At 55.8% G+C, this 12,614-nt stretch overlaps 2 non-coding genes and 1 pseudogene across 2 annotated transcripts; all 3 read left to right on the top strand.

Annotated features, from left to right (window-relative positions):
• Positions 1-6,036: 6,036 nt before the first annotated feature.
• On the top strand, positions 6,037-7,945 carry LOC126445745 (small subunit ribosomal RNA). Its single transcript, XR_007583073.1, has one exon. It is a non-coding gene; the product is annotated as a small subunit ribosomal RNA (ribosomal RNA).
• Positions 7,946-8,298: 353 nt separating this feature from the next.
• Positions 8,299-8,453, top strand: LOC126445744 (5.8S ribosomal RNA). Its single transcript, XR_007583072.1, has one exon. It is a non-coding gene; the product is annotated as a 5.8S ribosomal RNA (ribosomal RNA).
• Positions 8,454-8,641: 188 nt separating this feature from the next.
• Positions 8,642-12,614, top strand: part of LOC126445742 (large subunit ribosomal RNA) — a 7,951-nt pseudogene continuing 3,978 nt past the window's right edge.

Below are 12,614 nucleotides of genomic sequence, written 5' to 3'. Positions count from 1 at the left end.
TTGGCGGGCCCCTTGCCGCCGGCGCGGGCGCTGCGATGGGTGCCGCCTCCGTGCGCGCGGGGGAGGCGGCGCCGGCCGGGCGCGTTGTGTTCTGCCGCGCTACAGCGTATCGCTTTGCCGGCCGGCGATGGGTGCCGTGATGGGTGCCGGACGGTCGATGTCGGCCCACCGGCCGGCGCGACGCGTGGAGGCGGCGTCGGCGGGCGGCGCCCGGCGGTCGACGGTTCGTTTCGCCGTCCCCCCCGGCGTGTGGTAACACAGCGTCCACCGCCGTACGGTGAACTACAATACCCCTATACACTATGGATGTGAAATAAAATATAATAACACATGATGCTCCGCAAGAAAATAGACTTGGGATAGGGTGTGTCGTTGGCAAGTCCCCGGGGCGGCTAGTGTGGGTGGTGATAAGTCCGTAGGGGTGAGGGGCGAGGTATCACGACGCACTCGCGCGCGCCCCCTCGTACCGACGACATGACTGTCCACAGTAAACATTCGACACCTCCATCTACAGGGATCCGACGGAACTACGCCAACCATGCTGGCAAAACAGTATCGCCATCTATGCGAATCTGACAACACTAGGTCCGCCATGTCGAGCGCACCACAAAACATACCGCCATCTGTAGGTCTCCCTCAGCATGAGCTCCTGCAACGACGATACCGCCATCTATGGGACGCCAAGCCGACTAAGACATCGATGGGCCCACAGTGCCCATCTTTCGACGCCACCCACAAAGCATGCAGCCTGTGTCGACCACAGCACCCAAACGCCAGTGCCTCTGCCGCACGAAGTCGTGGACCGGCAATCACACCACCCGCACCCGCTCGTGCCCCACCCCAACCGCCAAACTCGCAACGCCAGCGGATGAACGGCGGAAGTTTCCCGCAGTCGTAATGTGCAATCCACACCTATAACTTGCGTTTCATGAAGAGTTATGTCCAATATGCGACATTCCCGCTGTCCCTATACATGAGCTGCGAGCTGTACCACGTACAAGCTACAGACGCGATCGCATTGCTCACTGTACGGATTCCCATGCCGAGCGATCAGCTAGGAAGCGCCCCATCCACGTCGGTACCCTTGGGCGTTGCACTCGCAGTCGCAAAAAACGTTGGGCAAATATATTTCTCCGATGCTGAGCGATCAGCTAGGAAGCGCCCCATCCATGTCGGTACTCGTACGCGTCGCACTCGCAGTCGCAAAAAACGCTGGGCAAATATATTTCTCGGAAGAGTAATGACAGTCCGAGCCTCCTGCGTGGGAAGAGTCTTTCTAGGCCCTGACCCACGGGAAGCGTGTAGCTTCCCCCATCCCGGACATTTCACGTCGTCACACTACCGGTATTGACTAATAGACTGATTGCTGATAATCATTAGCCACACACTGGGGGAAACGGCCGACAGGGGCGGCAACATAGTGGAGCCGCAGTGTCACTAATGTACAGAGATAGAACAGTTTCGACTGGAACCAGAGTAACCGTATACACGGCACTGATTAGTAATAGATGCAGAGCCATCAGAATACAGATAATATATACAACCGTCCCTATACATGCTGAAAGACTCTGCACACAATGAGAACCACACGTCAGCCAGACACTATCACACACTACTCTCTGCCTTCTAACAGGCACACACACAATATCTAACCACCAGCATGGAAGAACATCCGGTGCATCCTCTCCGCCACATTACACAATCCACACTATCATAACCAGACCGGAGGTCCACCCAGAAAACAGAATATCCCACCCTTCCGACATCCGCCATTGCTCAGCTAAGCCACGAACACCCACACATGTCCTACACAGGGGTGCACCCAACATCACAATACTGCCTCCTGTCACAGTACACAAACAATGGCAGGAATGAAAGACACAGATCTGCCACAACCTTGGAATCGGAGCGCCGCCTGTCATGAGCCACAAGTGCATCCTGACGTGACAAATCGGATGATCCCGCAGGCATGCACTTACGATAATCACTATCAACGAACCTGCCGCCCCCTCCCCCCCCAAAATACACCTTTCCCTACAACGTGTACCTTAACCTAAGCTATATTGTACCTTAACCTAAGCGATATTGTACCTTAACCTAAGGTATATCGTACCTTAACCTAACCTACATTGCGCCTTCACCTAACCTACGTTGTACCTTAACCTAACCTACGTTGTACCTTAACCTAACCTACGTTGTACCTTAACCTAACCTACGTTGTACCTTAACCTAACCTACGTTGTACCTTAACCTAACCTACGTTGTACCTTAACCTAACCTACGTTGTACCTTAACCTAACCTACGTTGTACCTTAACCTAACCTACGTTGTGCCTTAACCTAACCTACGTTGTGCCTTAACCTAACCTACGTTGTGCCTTAACCTAACCTACGTTGTGCCTTAACCTAACCTACGTTGTGCCTTAACCTAACCTACGTTGTGCCTTAACCTAACCTATGTTGTGCCTTAACCTAACCTATGTTGTGCCTTAACCTAACCTATGTTGTGCCTTAACCTAACCTATGTTGTGCCTTAACCTAACCTATGTTGTGCCTTAACCTAACCTATGTTGTGCCTTAACCTAACCTATGTTGTGCCTTAACCTAACCTATGTTGTGCCTTAACCTAACCTATGTTGTGCCTTAACCTAACCTATGTTGTGCCTTAACCTAACCTATGTTGTGCCTTAACCTAACCTATGTTGTGCCTTAACCTAACCTACGTTGTGCCTTAACCTAACCTACGTTGTGCCTTAACCTAACCTACGTTGTGCCTTAACCTAACCTACGTTGTGCCTTAACCTAACCTACGTTGTGCCTTAACCTAACCTACGTTGTGCCTTAACCTAACCTACGTTGTGCCTTAACCTAACCTACGTTGTGCCTTAACCTAACCTACGTTGTGCCTTAACCTAACCTACGTTGTGCCTTAACCTAACCTACGTTGTGCCTTAACCTAACCTACGTTGTGCCTTAACCTAACCTACGTTGTGCCTTAACCTAACCTACGTTGTGCCTTAACCTAACCTACGTTGTGCCTTAACCTAACCTACGTTGTGCCTTAACCTAACCTACGTTGTGCCTTAACCTAACCTACGTTGTGCCTTAACCTAACCTACGTTGTGCCTTAACCTAACCTACGTTGTGCCTTAACCTAACCTACGTTGTGCCTTAACCTAACCTACGTTGTGCCTTAACCTAACCTACGTTGTGCCTTAACCTAACCTACGTTGTGCCTTAACCTAACCTACGTTGTGCCTTAACCTAACCTACGTTGTGCCTTAACCTAACCTATGTTGTGCCTTAACCTAACCTATGTTGTGCCTTAACCTAACCTATGTTGTGCCTTAACCTAACCTATGTTGTGCCTTAACCTAACCTATGTTGTGCCTTAACCTAACCTATGTTGTGCCTTAACCTAACCTATGTTGTGCCTTAACCTAACCTATGTTGTGCCTTAACCTAACCTATGTTGTGCCTTAACCTAACCTATGTTGTGCCTTAACCTAACCTACGTTGTGCCTTAACCTAACCCATATTGTACCTTAACCTAACCCATATTGTACCTTAACCTAACCCATATTGTACCTTAACCTAACCCATATTGTACCTTAACGTAACCTAATTTGTGCCTTAACGTAACCTAATTTGTGCCTTAACGTAACCTAATTTGTGCCTTAACGTAACCTAATTTGTGCCTTAACGTAACCTAATTTGTGCCTTAACGTAACCTAATTTGTGCCTTAACGTAACCTAATTTGTGCCTTAACGTAACCTAATTTGTGCCTTAACGTAACCTAATTTGTGCCTTAACGTAACCTAATTTGTGCCTTAACGTAACCTAATTTGTGCCTTAACGTAACCTAATTTGTGCCTTAACGTAACCTAATTTGTGCCTTAACGTAACCTAATTTGTGCCTTAACGTAACCTAATTTGTGCCTTAACGTAACCTAATTTGTGCCTTAACGTAACCTAATTTGTGCCTTAACGTAACCTAATTTGTGCCTTAACGTAACCTAATTTGTGCCTTAACGTAACCTAATTTGTGCCTTAACGTAACCTAATTTGTGCCTTAACGTAACCCATGTTGTGCCTTAACGTAACCCATGTTGTGCCTTAACGTAACCCAATTTGTGCCTTAACGTAACCCATGTTGTGCCTTAACCTAACCTATATTGTGCCTCAACCTAACCTATATTGCGCCTTAACCTGACGCACGTTGTCGCTGAACCTGCTCTGTAATTGTTATGCAACTCGTTAAATTAGTGTAGTGTTGCCTAACCGCAACCCTCGCAATATAGTTCGCTATTCGCACTGCCCGGTCCCCTGTGTATCGCGTCATGTTAAACACCTTGCAGGTGTTGCTGACTTTCCACATGCTCCTGCTATACACTGTAATGTGGATAGCAGCAGGACGTACATGCCCCCCCCCCCTTCCCCCCTGCCTTCGCAAGCTGGTCGTTGAGAAGTTTGCATGTTCAATGCCCTTCGCATGCCGACGTACTCAGCCTACGTTGTGGTACGGCCTGTCACCTGTCCGCCGATGTACGCAAAACCCACAAACTGTACTGCACATTGGTCCGTATGTACTGAATGATACATCGTGGCACATGTGTGACCGTACGACGACTGCGCCTAGCAACGGCAGACCATACAGTCCAAATATTGTGCACGCAGCTACGTGTCGTCTCCCTATAAGAGCTGGATTGCAGTGTGGTACGCCATTCAGACGTGTGGGAGGAACGGACGCCCTGGATGGCGATCAGCATGAGCAGTCTGTTGATGTAGTGGAGCGTGTATTCGGACGTAGTCGTCTCTTCTCACACACCGTGATAGCATGTTGCACCGCGTTCCACATCTGCGACATCCTGCAGAGGCCGGCTGACAGTCGTTCGCGCAATGGACACCGCATACGTACGGGGGCTACCTTCCACGTGTTCTCGAGGCGTGCACATGTTGTTGCGTCTATGTGGGCAGACGTAGTGTGTTGTGACACCTGACACAGGCATGCAATACTCGTTGCAAATGGCGATGGACGTCTACGTTTGCTGGTGACGTTACGCAAATGAACAACAGGTAACCCGTTGTGGTGCGGTTGTTCTCGCTAGAGGTGAATCAGTGTTGGCGACGATCGGTCGAGCTATTAACCGGTTGTTTCAGGGATACCCACCATGCCCACGAACGTGAAAGGGGACCCACCATGCCCACGAACGCGAAAGGGGATCTGGGTGTGAGGCGATACGCGGCGGTGGCTGGGTGGGACCGTCCCCGGCCGGTGAGGGGGGGCCGCCCGGCGTGCTGGCAGCGCGGTGCGTGGGCGCACGCGCTACAGCCGGCTGGTGGGGGCGGCCAGTGGCAGGCGCGCCGGCCGACGGACGCGGCAGGCGGCGCAGCTGCGCGCCGGCGCCCCCTGCTCGCGGCGCCTTGCGGCCAAAGTAGGTCCTCGCGGGCCCGGTGCGAAGCGCGGTGGCCATCTGCAGTGTGCTGGTCCGATTGAGGACTGTGTGCGCTGAGGATGCGCCGCCGCCCGGCGCTCGGCGCCGCGACGCCGTCTGCTGCTCGGTCGCCCCAGCGGTTCTCGCAGGTGGTTTGTATCGCAGCTGTGCGGACGTGTTGGCGCGTGCGCTGTGCTGGGAGAGTTCGCTTCGGCACCCAAGTGGGGCTTTTGTCCTTCTGTGGCGCTGGCGTTGGAGCTGCCGGTCACCGTAGGTGGCGCGTGTTGTCTCCCGCCGGCAATGCCACGACAGCACGCTCCCGGGCCTCTGTCGGCAGCGGCAAGCTCAGTTGGGAGCACGGGTGGTCGCACCTAAAGCGTCTACTCGCCTAACTCCGGGCGATTGCGCCTCTCTCGAACCCGACCAAGTACTTAGGACGGCGCTGCGCGCCGCCGGGACCTGAGAGGGTTTCGAGGTGTGTTGTGCAGGGGAGCTCAGCCTCCTCCTGTTTGCAGAATAATTGAGCGGACGCTTGCGTGTTCGCGCGGGCCCCCGGGACACACTCCCGGGCGGCCGGCTGCTCAGCTCTAGTTGACGCAGCTCCCTGGTTGATCCTGCCAGTAGTCATATGCTTGTCTCAAAGATTAAGCCATGCATGTCTCAGTACAAGCCGCATTAAGGTGAAACCGCGAATGGCTCATTAAATCAGTTATGGTTCCTTAGATCGTACCCACGTTACTTGGATAACTGTGGTAATTCTAGAGCTAATACATGCAAACAGAGTCCCGACCAGAGATGGAAGGGACGCTTTTATTAGATCAAAACCAATCGGTCGGCTCGTCCGGTCCGTTTGCCTTGGTGACTCTGAATAACTTTGGGCTGATCGCACGGTCCTCGTACCGGCGACGCATCTTTCAAATGTCTGCCTTATCAACTGTCGATGGTAGGTTCTGCGCCTACCATGGTTGTAACGGGTAACGGGGAATCAGGGTTCGATTCCGGAGAGGGAGCCTGAGAAACGGCTACCACATCCAAGGAAGGCAGCAGGCGCGCAAATTACCCACTCCCGGCACGGGGAGGTAGTGACGAAAAATAACGATACGGGACTCATCCGAGGCCCCGTAATCGGAATGAGTACACTTTAAATCCTTTAACGAGTATCTATTGGAGGGCAAGTCTGGTGCCAGCAGCCGCGGTAATTCCAGCTCCAATAGCGTATATTAAAGTTGTTGCGGTTAAAAAGCTCGTAGTTGGATTTGTGTCCCACGCTGTTGGTTCACCGCCCGTCGGTGTTTAACTGGCATGTATCGTGGGACGTCCTGCCGGTGGGGCGAGCCGAAGGCGTGCGACCGCCTCGTGCGTGCTCGTGCGTCCCGAGGCGGACCCCGTTGAAATCCTACCAGGGTGCTCTTTATTGAGTGTCTCGGTGGGCCGGCACGTTTACTTTGAACAAATTAGAGTGCTTAAAGCAGGCAAGCCCGCCTGAATACTGTGTGCATGGAATAATGGAATAGGACCTCGGTTCTATTTTGTTGGTTTTCGGAACCCGAGGTAATGATTAATAGGGACAGGCGGGGGCATTCGTATTGCGACGTTAGAGGTGAAATTCTTGGATCGTCGCAAGACGAACAGAAGCGAAAGCATTTGCCAAGTATGTTTTCATTAATCAAGAACGAAAGTTAGAGGTTCGAAGGCGATCAGATACCGCCCTAGTTCTAACCATAAACGATGCCAGCCAGCGATCCGCCGCAGTTCCTCCGATGACTCGGCGGGCAGCCTCCGGGAAACCAAAGCTTTTGGGTTCCGGGGGAAGTATGGTTGCAAAGCTGAAACTTAAAGGAATTGACGGAAGGGCACCACCAGGAGTGGAGCCTGCGGCTTAATTTGACTCAACACGGGAAACCTCACCAGGCCCGGACACCGGAAGGATTGACAGATTGATAGCTCTTTCTTGATTCGGTGGGTGGTGGTGCATGGCCGTTCTTAGTTGGTGGAGCGATTTGTCTGGTTAATTCCGATAACGAACGAGACTCTAGCCTGCTAACTAGTCGCGTGACATCCTTCGTGCTGTCAGCGATTACTTTTCTTCTTAGAGGGACAGGCGGCTTCTAGCCGCACGAGATTGAGCAATAACAGGTCTGTGATGCCCTTAGATGTTCTGGGCCGCACGCGCGCTACACTGAAGGAATCAGCGTGTCTTCCTAGGCCGAAAGGTCGGGGTAACCCGCTGAACCTCCTTCGTGCTAGGGATTGGGGCTTGCAATTGTTCCCCATGAACGAGGAATTCCCAGTAAGCGCGAGTCATAAGCTCGCGTTGATTACGTCCCTGCCCTTTGTACACACCGCCCGTCGCTACTACCGATTGAATGATTTAGTGAGGTCTTCGGACTGGTACGCGGCATTGACTCTGTCGTTGCCGATGCTACCGGAAAGATGACCAAACTTGATCATTTAGAGGAAGTAAAAGTCGTAACAAGGTTTCCGTAGGTGAACCTGCGGAAGGATCATTACCGACTAGACTGCATGTCTTTCGATGTGCGTGTCGTGTCGCGCAACACGCAGCTACCTGTACGGCTCGCAGTAGCCGTGCGCCGCGTGCGGAACCACGCGTTCGTCTCAAAACTAACGGCAATGTTGTGTGGTACGAGCGCTGAAGCGCTGGAGCGGCTGGCCTGCGGCACCTGGCGCCTGGCGCCGGTTTTGAATGACTTTCGCCCGACTGCCTGTCCGCTCCGGTGTGGAGCCGTACGACGCCCATCGGCCGTGAGGCCGTTGGACACTGAACGCTGGAACAGGGCCGCCACACGCCTCAGTCCCGCCTATGCAACTGTCTCGAAAGAGATGGTGGAAACTATGAAAAGATCACCCAGGACGGTGGATCACTCGGCTCGTGGGTCGATGAAGAACGCAGCAAATTGCGCGTCGACATGTGAACTGCAGGACACATGAACATCGACGTTTCGAACGCACATTGCGGTCCATGGATTCCGTTCCCGGGCCACGTCTGGCTGAGGGTCGGCTACGTATACTGAAGCGCGCGGCGTTTGCCCCGCTTCGCAGACCTGGGAGTGTCGTGGCCGCCTGTGGGGCCGGCCGCGTCTCCTTAAACGTGCGATGCGCGCCCGTCGCCTGGCGGTTCGCATACCGGTACTTACTCGGTAGCGTGCACAGCCGGCTGGCGGTGTGGCGTGCGACACCTCGTACAACGACCTCAGAGCAGGCGAGACTACCCGCTGAATTTAAGCATATTACTAAGCGGAGGAAAAGAAACTAACAAGGATTCCCCCAGTAGCGGCGAGCGAACAGGGAAGAGTCCAGCACCGAACCCCGCAGGCTGCCGCCTGTCGTGGCATGTGGTGTTTGGGAGGGTCCACTACCCCGACGCCTCGCGCCGAGCCCAAGTCCAACTTGAATGAGGCCACGGCCCGTAGAGGGTGCCAGGCCCGTAGCGGCCGGTGCGAGCGTCGGCGGGACCTCTCCTTCGAGTCGGGTTGCTTGAGAGTGCAGCTCCAAGTGGGTGGTAAACTCCATCTGAGACTAAATATGACCACGAGACCGATAGCGAACAAGTACCGTGAGGGAAAGTTGAAAAGAACTTTGAAGAGAGAGTTCAAAAGTACGTGAAACCGTTCTGGGGTAAACGTGAGAAGTCCGAAAGGTCGAACGGGTGAGATTCACGCCCATCCGGCCACTGGCCTCCGCCCTCGGCAGATGGGGCCGGCCGCCCGCGCGGAGCAATTCGCGGCGGGGTCGTGTCCGGTTGCCTTTCCACTCGCCGCGGGGCGGGGCCGTTCCGGTGTGCGGTGGGCCGCACTTCTCCCCTAGTAGGACGTCGCGACCCGCTGGGTGCCGGCCTACGGCCCGGGTGCGCAGCCTGTCCTTCCGCGGGCCTCGGTTCGCGTCTGTTGGGCAGAGCCCCGGTGTCCTGGCTGGCTGCCCGGCGGTATATCTGGAGGAGTCGATTCGCCCCTTTGGGCGCTCGGGCTCCCGGCAAGCGCGCGCGGTTCTTCCCGGATGACGGACCTACCTGGCCCGGCCCCGGACCCGCGCCGCTGTTGGCTCGGGATGCTCTCGGGCGGAATAATCGCTCCCGTCAGCGGCGCTTCAGCTTTGGACAATTTCACGACCCGTCTTGAAACACGGACCAAGGAGTCTAACATGTGCGCGAGTCATTGGGCTGTACGAAACCTAAAGGCGTAATGAAAGTGAAGGTCTCGCCTTGCGCGGGCCGAGGGAGGATGGGGCTTCCCCGCCCTTCACGGGGCGGCGGCCTCCGCACTCCCGGGGCGTCTCGTCCTCATTGCGAGGTGAGGCGCACCTAGAGCGTACACGTTGGGACCCGAAAGATGGTGAACTATGCCTGGCCAGGACGAAGTCAGGGGAAACCCTGATGGAGGTCCGTAGCGATTCTGACGTGCAAATCGATCGTCGGAGCTGGGTATAGGGGCGAAAGACTAATCGAACCATCTAGTAGCTGGTTCCCTCCGAAGTTTCCCTCAGGATAGCTGGTGCTCGTACGAGTCTCATCCGGTAAAGCGAATGATTAGAGGCCTTGGGGCCGAAACGACCTCAACCTATTCTCAAACTTTAAATGGGTGAGATCTCCGGCTTGCTTGATATGCTGAAGCCGCGAGCAAACGACTCGGATCGGAGTGCCAAGTGGGCCACTTTTGGTAAGCAGAACTGGCGCTGTGGGATGAACCAAACGCCGAGTTAAGGCGCCCGAATCGACGCTCATGGGAAACCATGAAAGGCGTTGGTTGCTTAAGACAGCAGGACGGTGGCCATGGAAGTCGGAATCCGCTAAGGAGTGTGTAACAACTCACCTGCCGAAGCAACTAGCCCTGAAAATGGATGGCGCTGAAGCGTCGTGCCTATACTCGGCCGTCAGTCTGGCAGTCATGGCCGGTCCTTGCGGCCGGCCGCGAAGCCCTGACGAGTAGGAGGGTCGCGGCGGTGGGCGCAGAAGGGTCTGGGCGTGAGCCTGCCTGGAGCCGCCGTCGGTGCAGATCTTGGTGGTAGTAGCAAATACTCCAGCGAGGCCCTGGAGGGCTGACGCGGAGAAGGGTTTCGTGTGAACAGCCGTTGCACACGAGTCAGTCGATCCTAAGCCCTAGGAGAAATCCGATGTTGATGGGGGCCGTCATAGCATGATGCGCTTTGTGCTGGCCCCCGTTGGGCGAAAGGGAATCCGGTTCCTATTCCGGAACCCGGCAGCGGAACCGATACAAGTCGGGCCCCTCTTTTAGAGATGCTCGTCGGGGTAACCCAAAAGGACCCGGAGACGCCGTCGGGAGATCGGGGAAGAGTTTTCTTTTCTGCATGAGCGTTCGAGTTCCCTGGAATCCTCTAGCAGGGAGATAGGGTTTGGAACGCGAAGAGCACCGCAGTTGCGGCGGTGTCCCGATCTTCCCCTCGGACCTTGAAAATCCGGGAGAGGGCCACGTGGAGGTGTCGCGCCGGTTCGTACCCATATCCGCAGCAGGTCTCCAAGGTGAAGAGCCTCTAGTCGATAGAATAATGTAGGTAAGGGAAGTCGGCAAATTGGATCCGTAACTTCGGGATAAGGATTGGCTCTGAGGATCGGGGCGTGTCGGGCTTGGTCGGGAAGTGGGTCAGCGCTAACGTGCCGGGCCTGGGCGAGGTGAGTGCCGTAGGGGTGCCGGTAAGTGCGGGCGTTTAGCGCGGGCGTGGTCTGCTCTCGCCGTTGGTCGGCCTCGTGCTGGCCGGCGGTGCAGGATGCGCGCGCCTGCGCGGCGTTCGCGCCCCGGTGCTTCAACCTGCGTGCAGGATCCGAGCTCGGTCCCGTGCCTTGGCCTCCCACGGATCTTCCTTGCTGCGAGGCCGCGTCCGCCTTAGCGTGCTCCTCCGGGGGCGCGCGGGTGCGCGGATTCTCTTCGGCCGCCATTCAACGATCAACTCAGAACTGGCACGGACTGGGGGAATCCGACTGTCTAATTAAAACAAAGCATTGCGATGGCCCTAGCGGGTGTTGACGCAATGTGATTTCTGCCCAGTGCTCTGAATGTCAACGTGAAGAAATTCAAGCAAGCGCGGGTAAACGGCGGGAGTAACTATGACTCTCTTAAGGTGGCCAAGTGGCGGCGGTGTGGCTGCATCCGGACTTGGCTTTTCGAAGTGCGGTCTTGATGTAGTCGTGCTGCTGCTGCGAGGTGCCTTCCTTGGGTTATAGTTACAGGGAGAGTGATGCGCAATACATGGGCCTAGCCCTCTTAGCCTCTCCTCTCCTGCGGTCTTCTCCCCTTCTCGTGGGCCCGCTGATTTTCGCAGAGTGGAAGACCGCACCAGGGGCTTGGGGGGGTTACCAGCCCCCCCTCGCATTATCCCTTTATAGTTGGGGGCAGCCTACAAGAAACAAGAGATGGTGGCCCTTCCGCTGAAGGTGCCACCCCAGCTACCCCAGCACCTATCCGGCCAACCGGCCGTAACGAAAATGCGATAGTTTGTGTAGCTCCCTTTGCTTGCAGTGAGTGCCACCGCACTTTTACCACGAAGAACGGTCTCGGGGTCCATCGCCGCCGCCAACACCTTGCGGCCGCCAACGCTGAGATCGTGACGGAGAGGCATCGCGCGAGGTGGACGGAGGAAGAAGTCCTGTCGCTCGCCAAGGCAGAGGCCGAACTGTTCCTTGAGAGGGACGCCCGGTTCTTCTTCGTTAATCAAGAGCTTATTAGGATGTTCCCCGACCGAACGCTTGAGGCAATCAAGTGCCGACGGCGGCAAGCTGCCCACAAGCAGCTTGTCCGCCAATTCATGGAGGCGCTTGAGATCGGTCGGGGGGAAGAGCCGGCGTCCCGCCGGGGAGCAGCGAGCTCGCTGCCTGACGCGGGCGAGGCCGCTGCGCCACCCGTCGACGCAGCCGAGGACTTCGCGGCCGACACCACCGGGCCGCCGCCGGAGGGGCCGACTGACGCCGCCATCTGGGAGCATCTGGCGGGGCTACCTGCTTCCGCCCAGCGTTTCTCTGCTCTGGATCGAGTCATTGGTCTGGGGCGGGGCACGCCGCCCGATGTCATCCTGGGCATGCTCCCGGATGCCCTTGCGTCGGTCGGGTCCAGGGGGGAGAGGTCGATCACCAGGGCACAGCGGCCGCGCCAATCATCCAAGCGGCCGCCTGCCGCCCCGCCGCTGCAGAAGCGCAAGCGGCGCCGCTGGGAG

Source organism: Schistocerca serialis, unplaced genomic scaffold (genome assembly GCF_023864345.2).
Source record: "Schistocerca serialis cubense isolate TAMUIC-IGC-003099 unplaced genomic scaffold, iqSchSeri2.2 HiC_scaffold_352, whole genome shotgun sequence".
NCBI lineage: Eukaryota > Metazoa > Arthropoda > Insecta > Orthoptera > Acrididae > Schistocerca > Schistocerca serialis.
The sequence above is the reverse complement of the archived record's forward strand: the minus strand, read 5'-3'. Positions and strand labels throughout refer to the sequence as shown.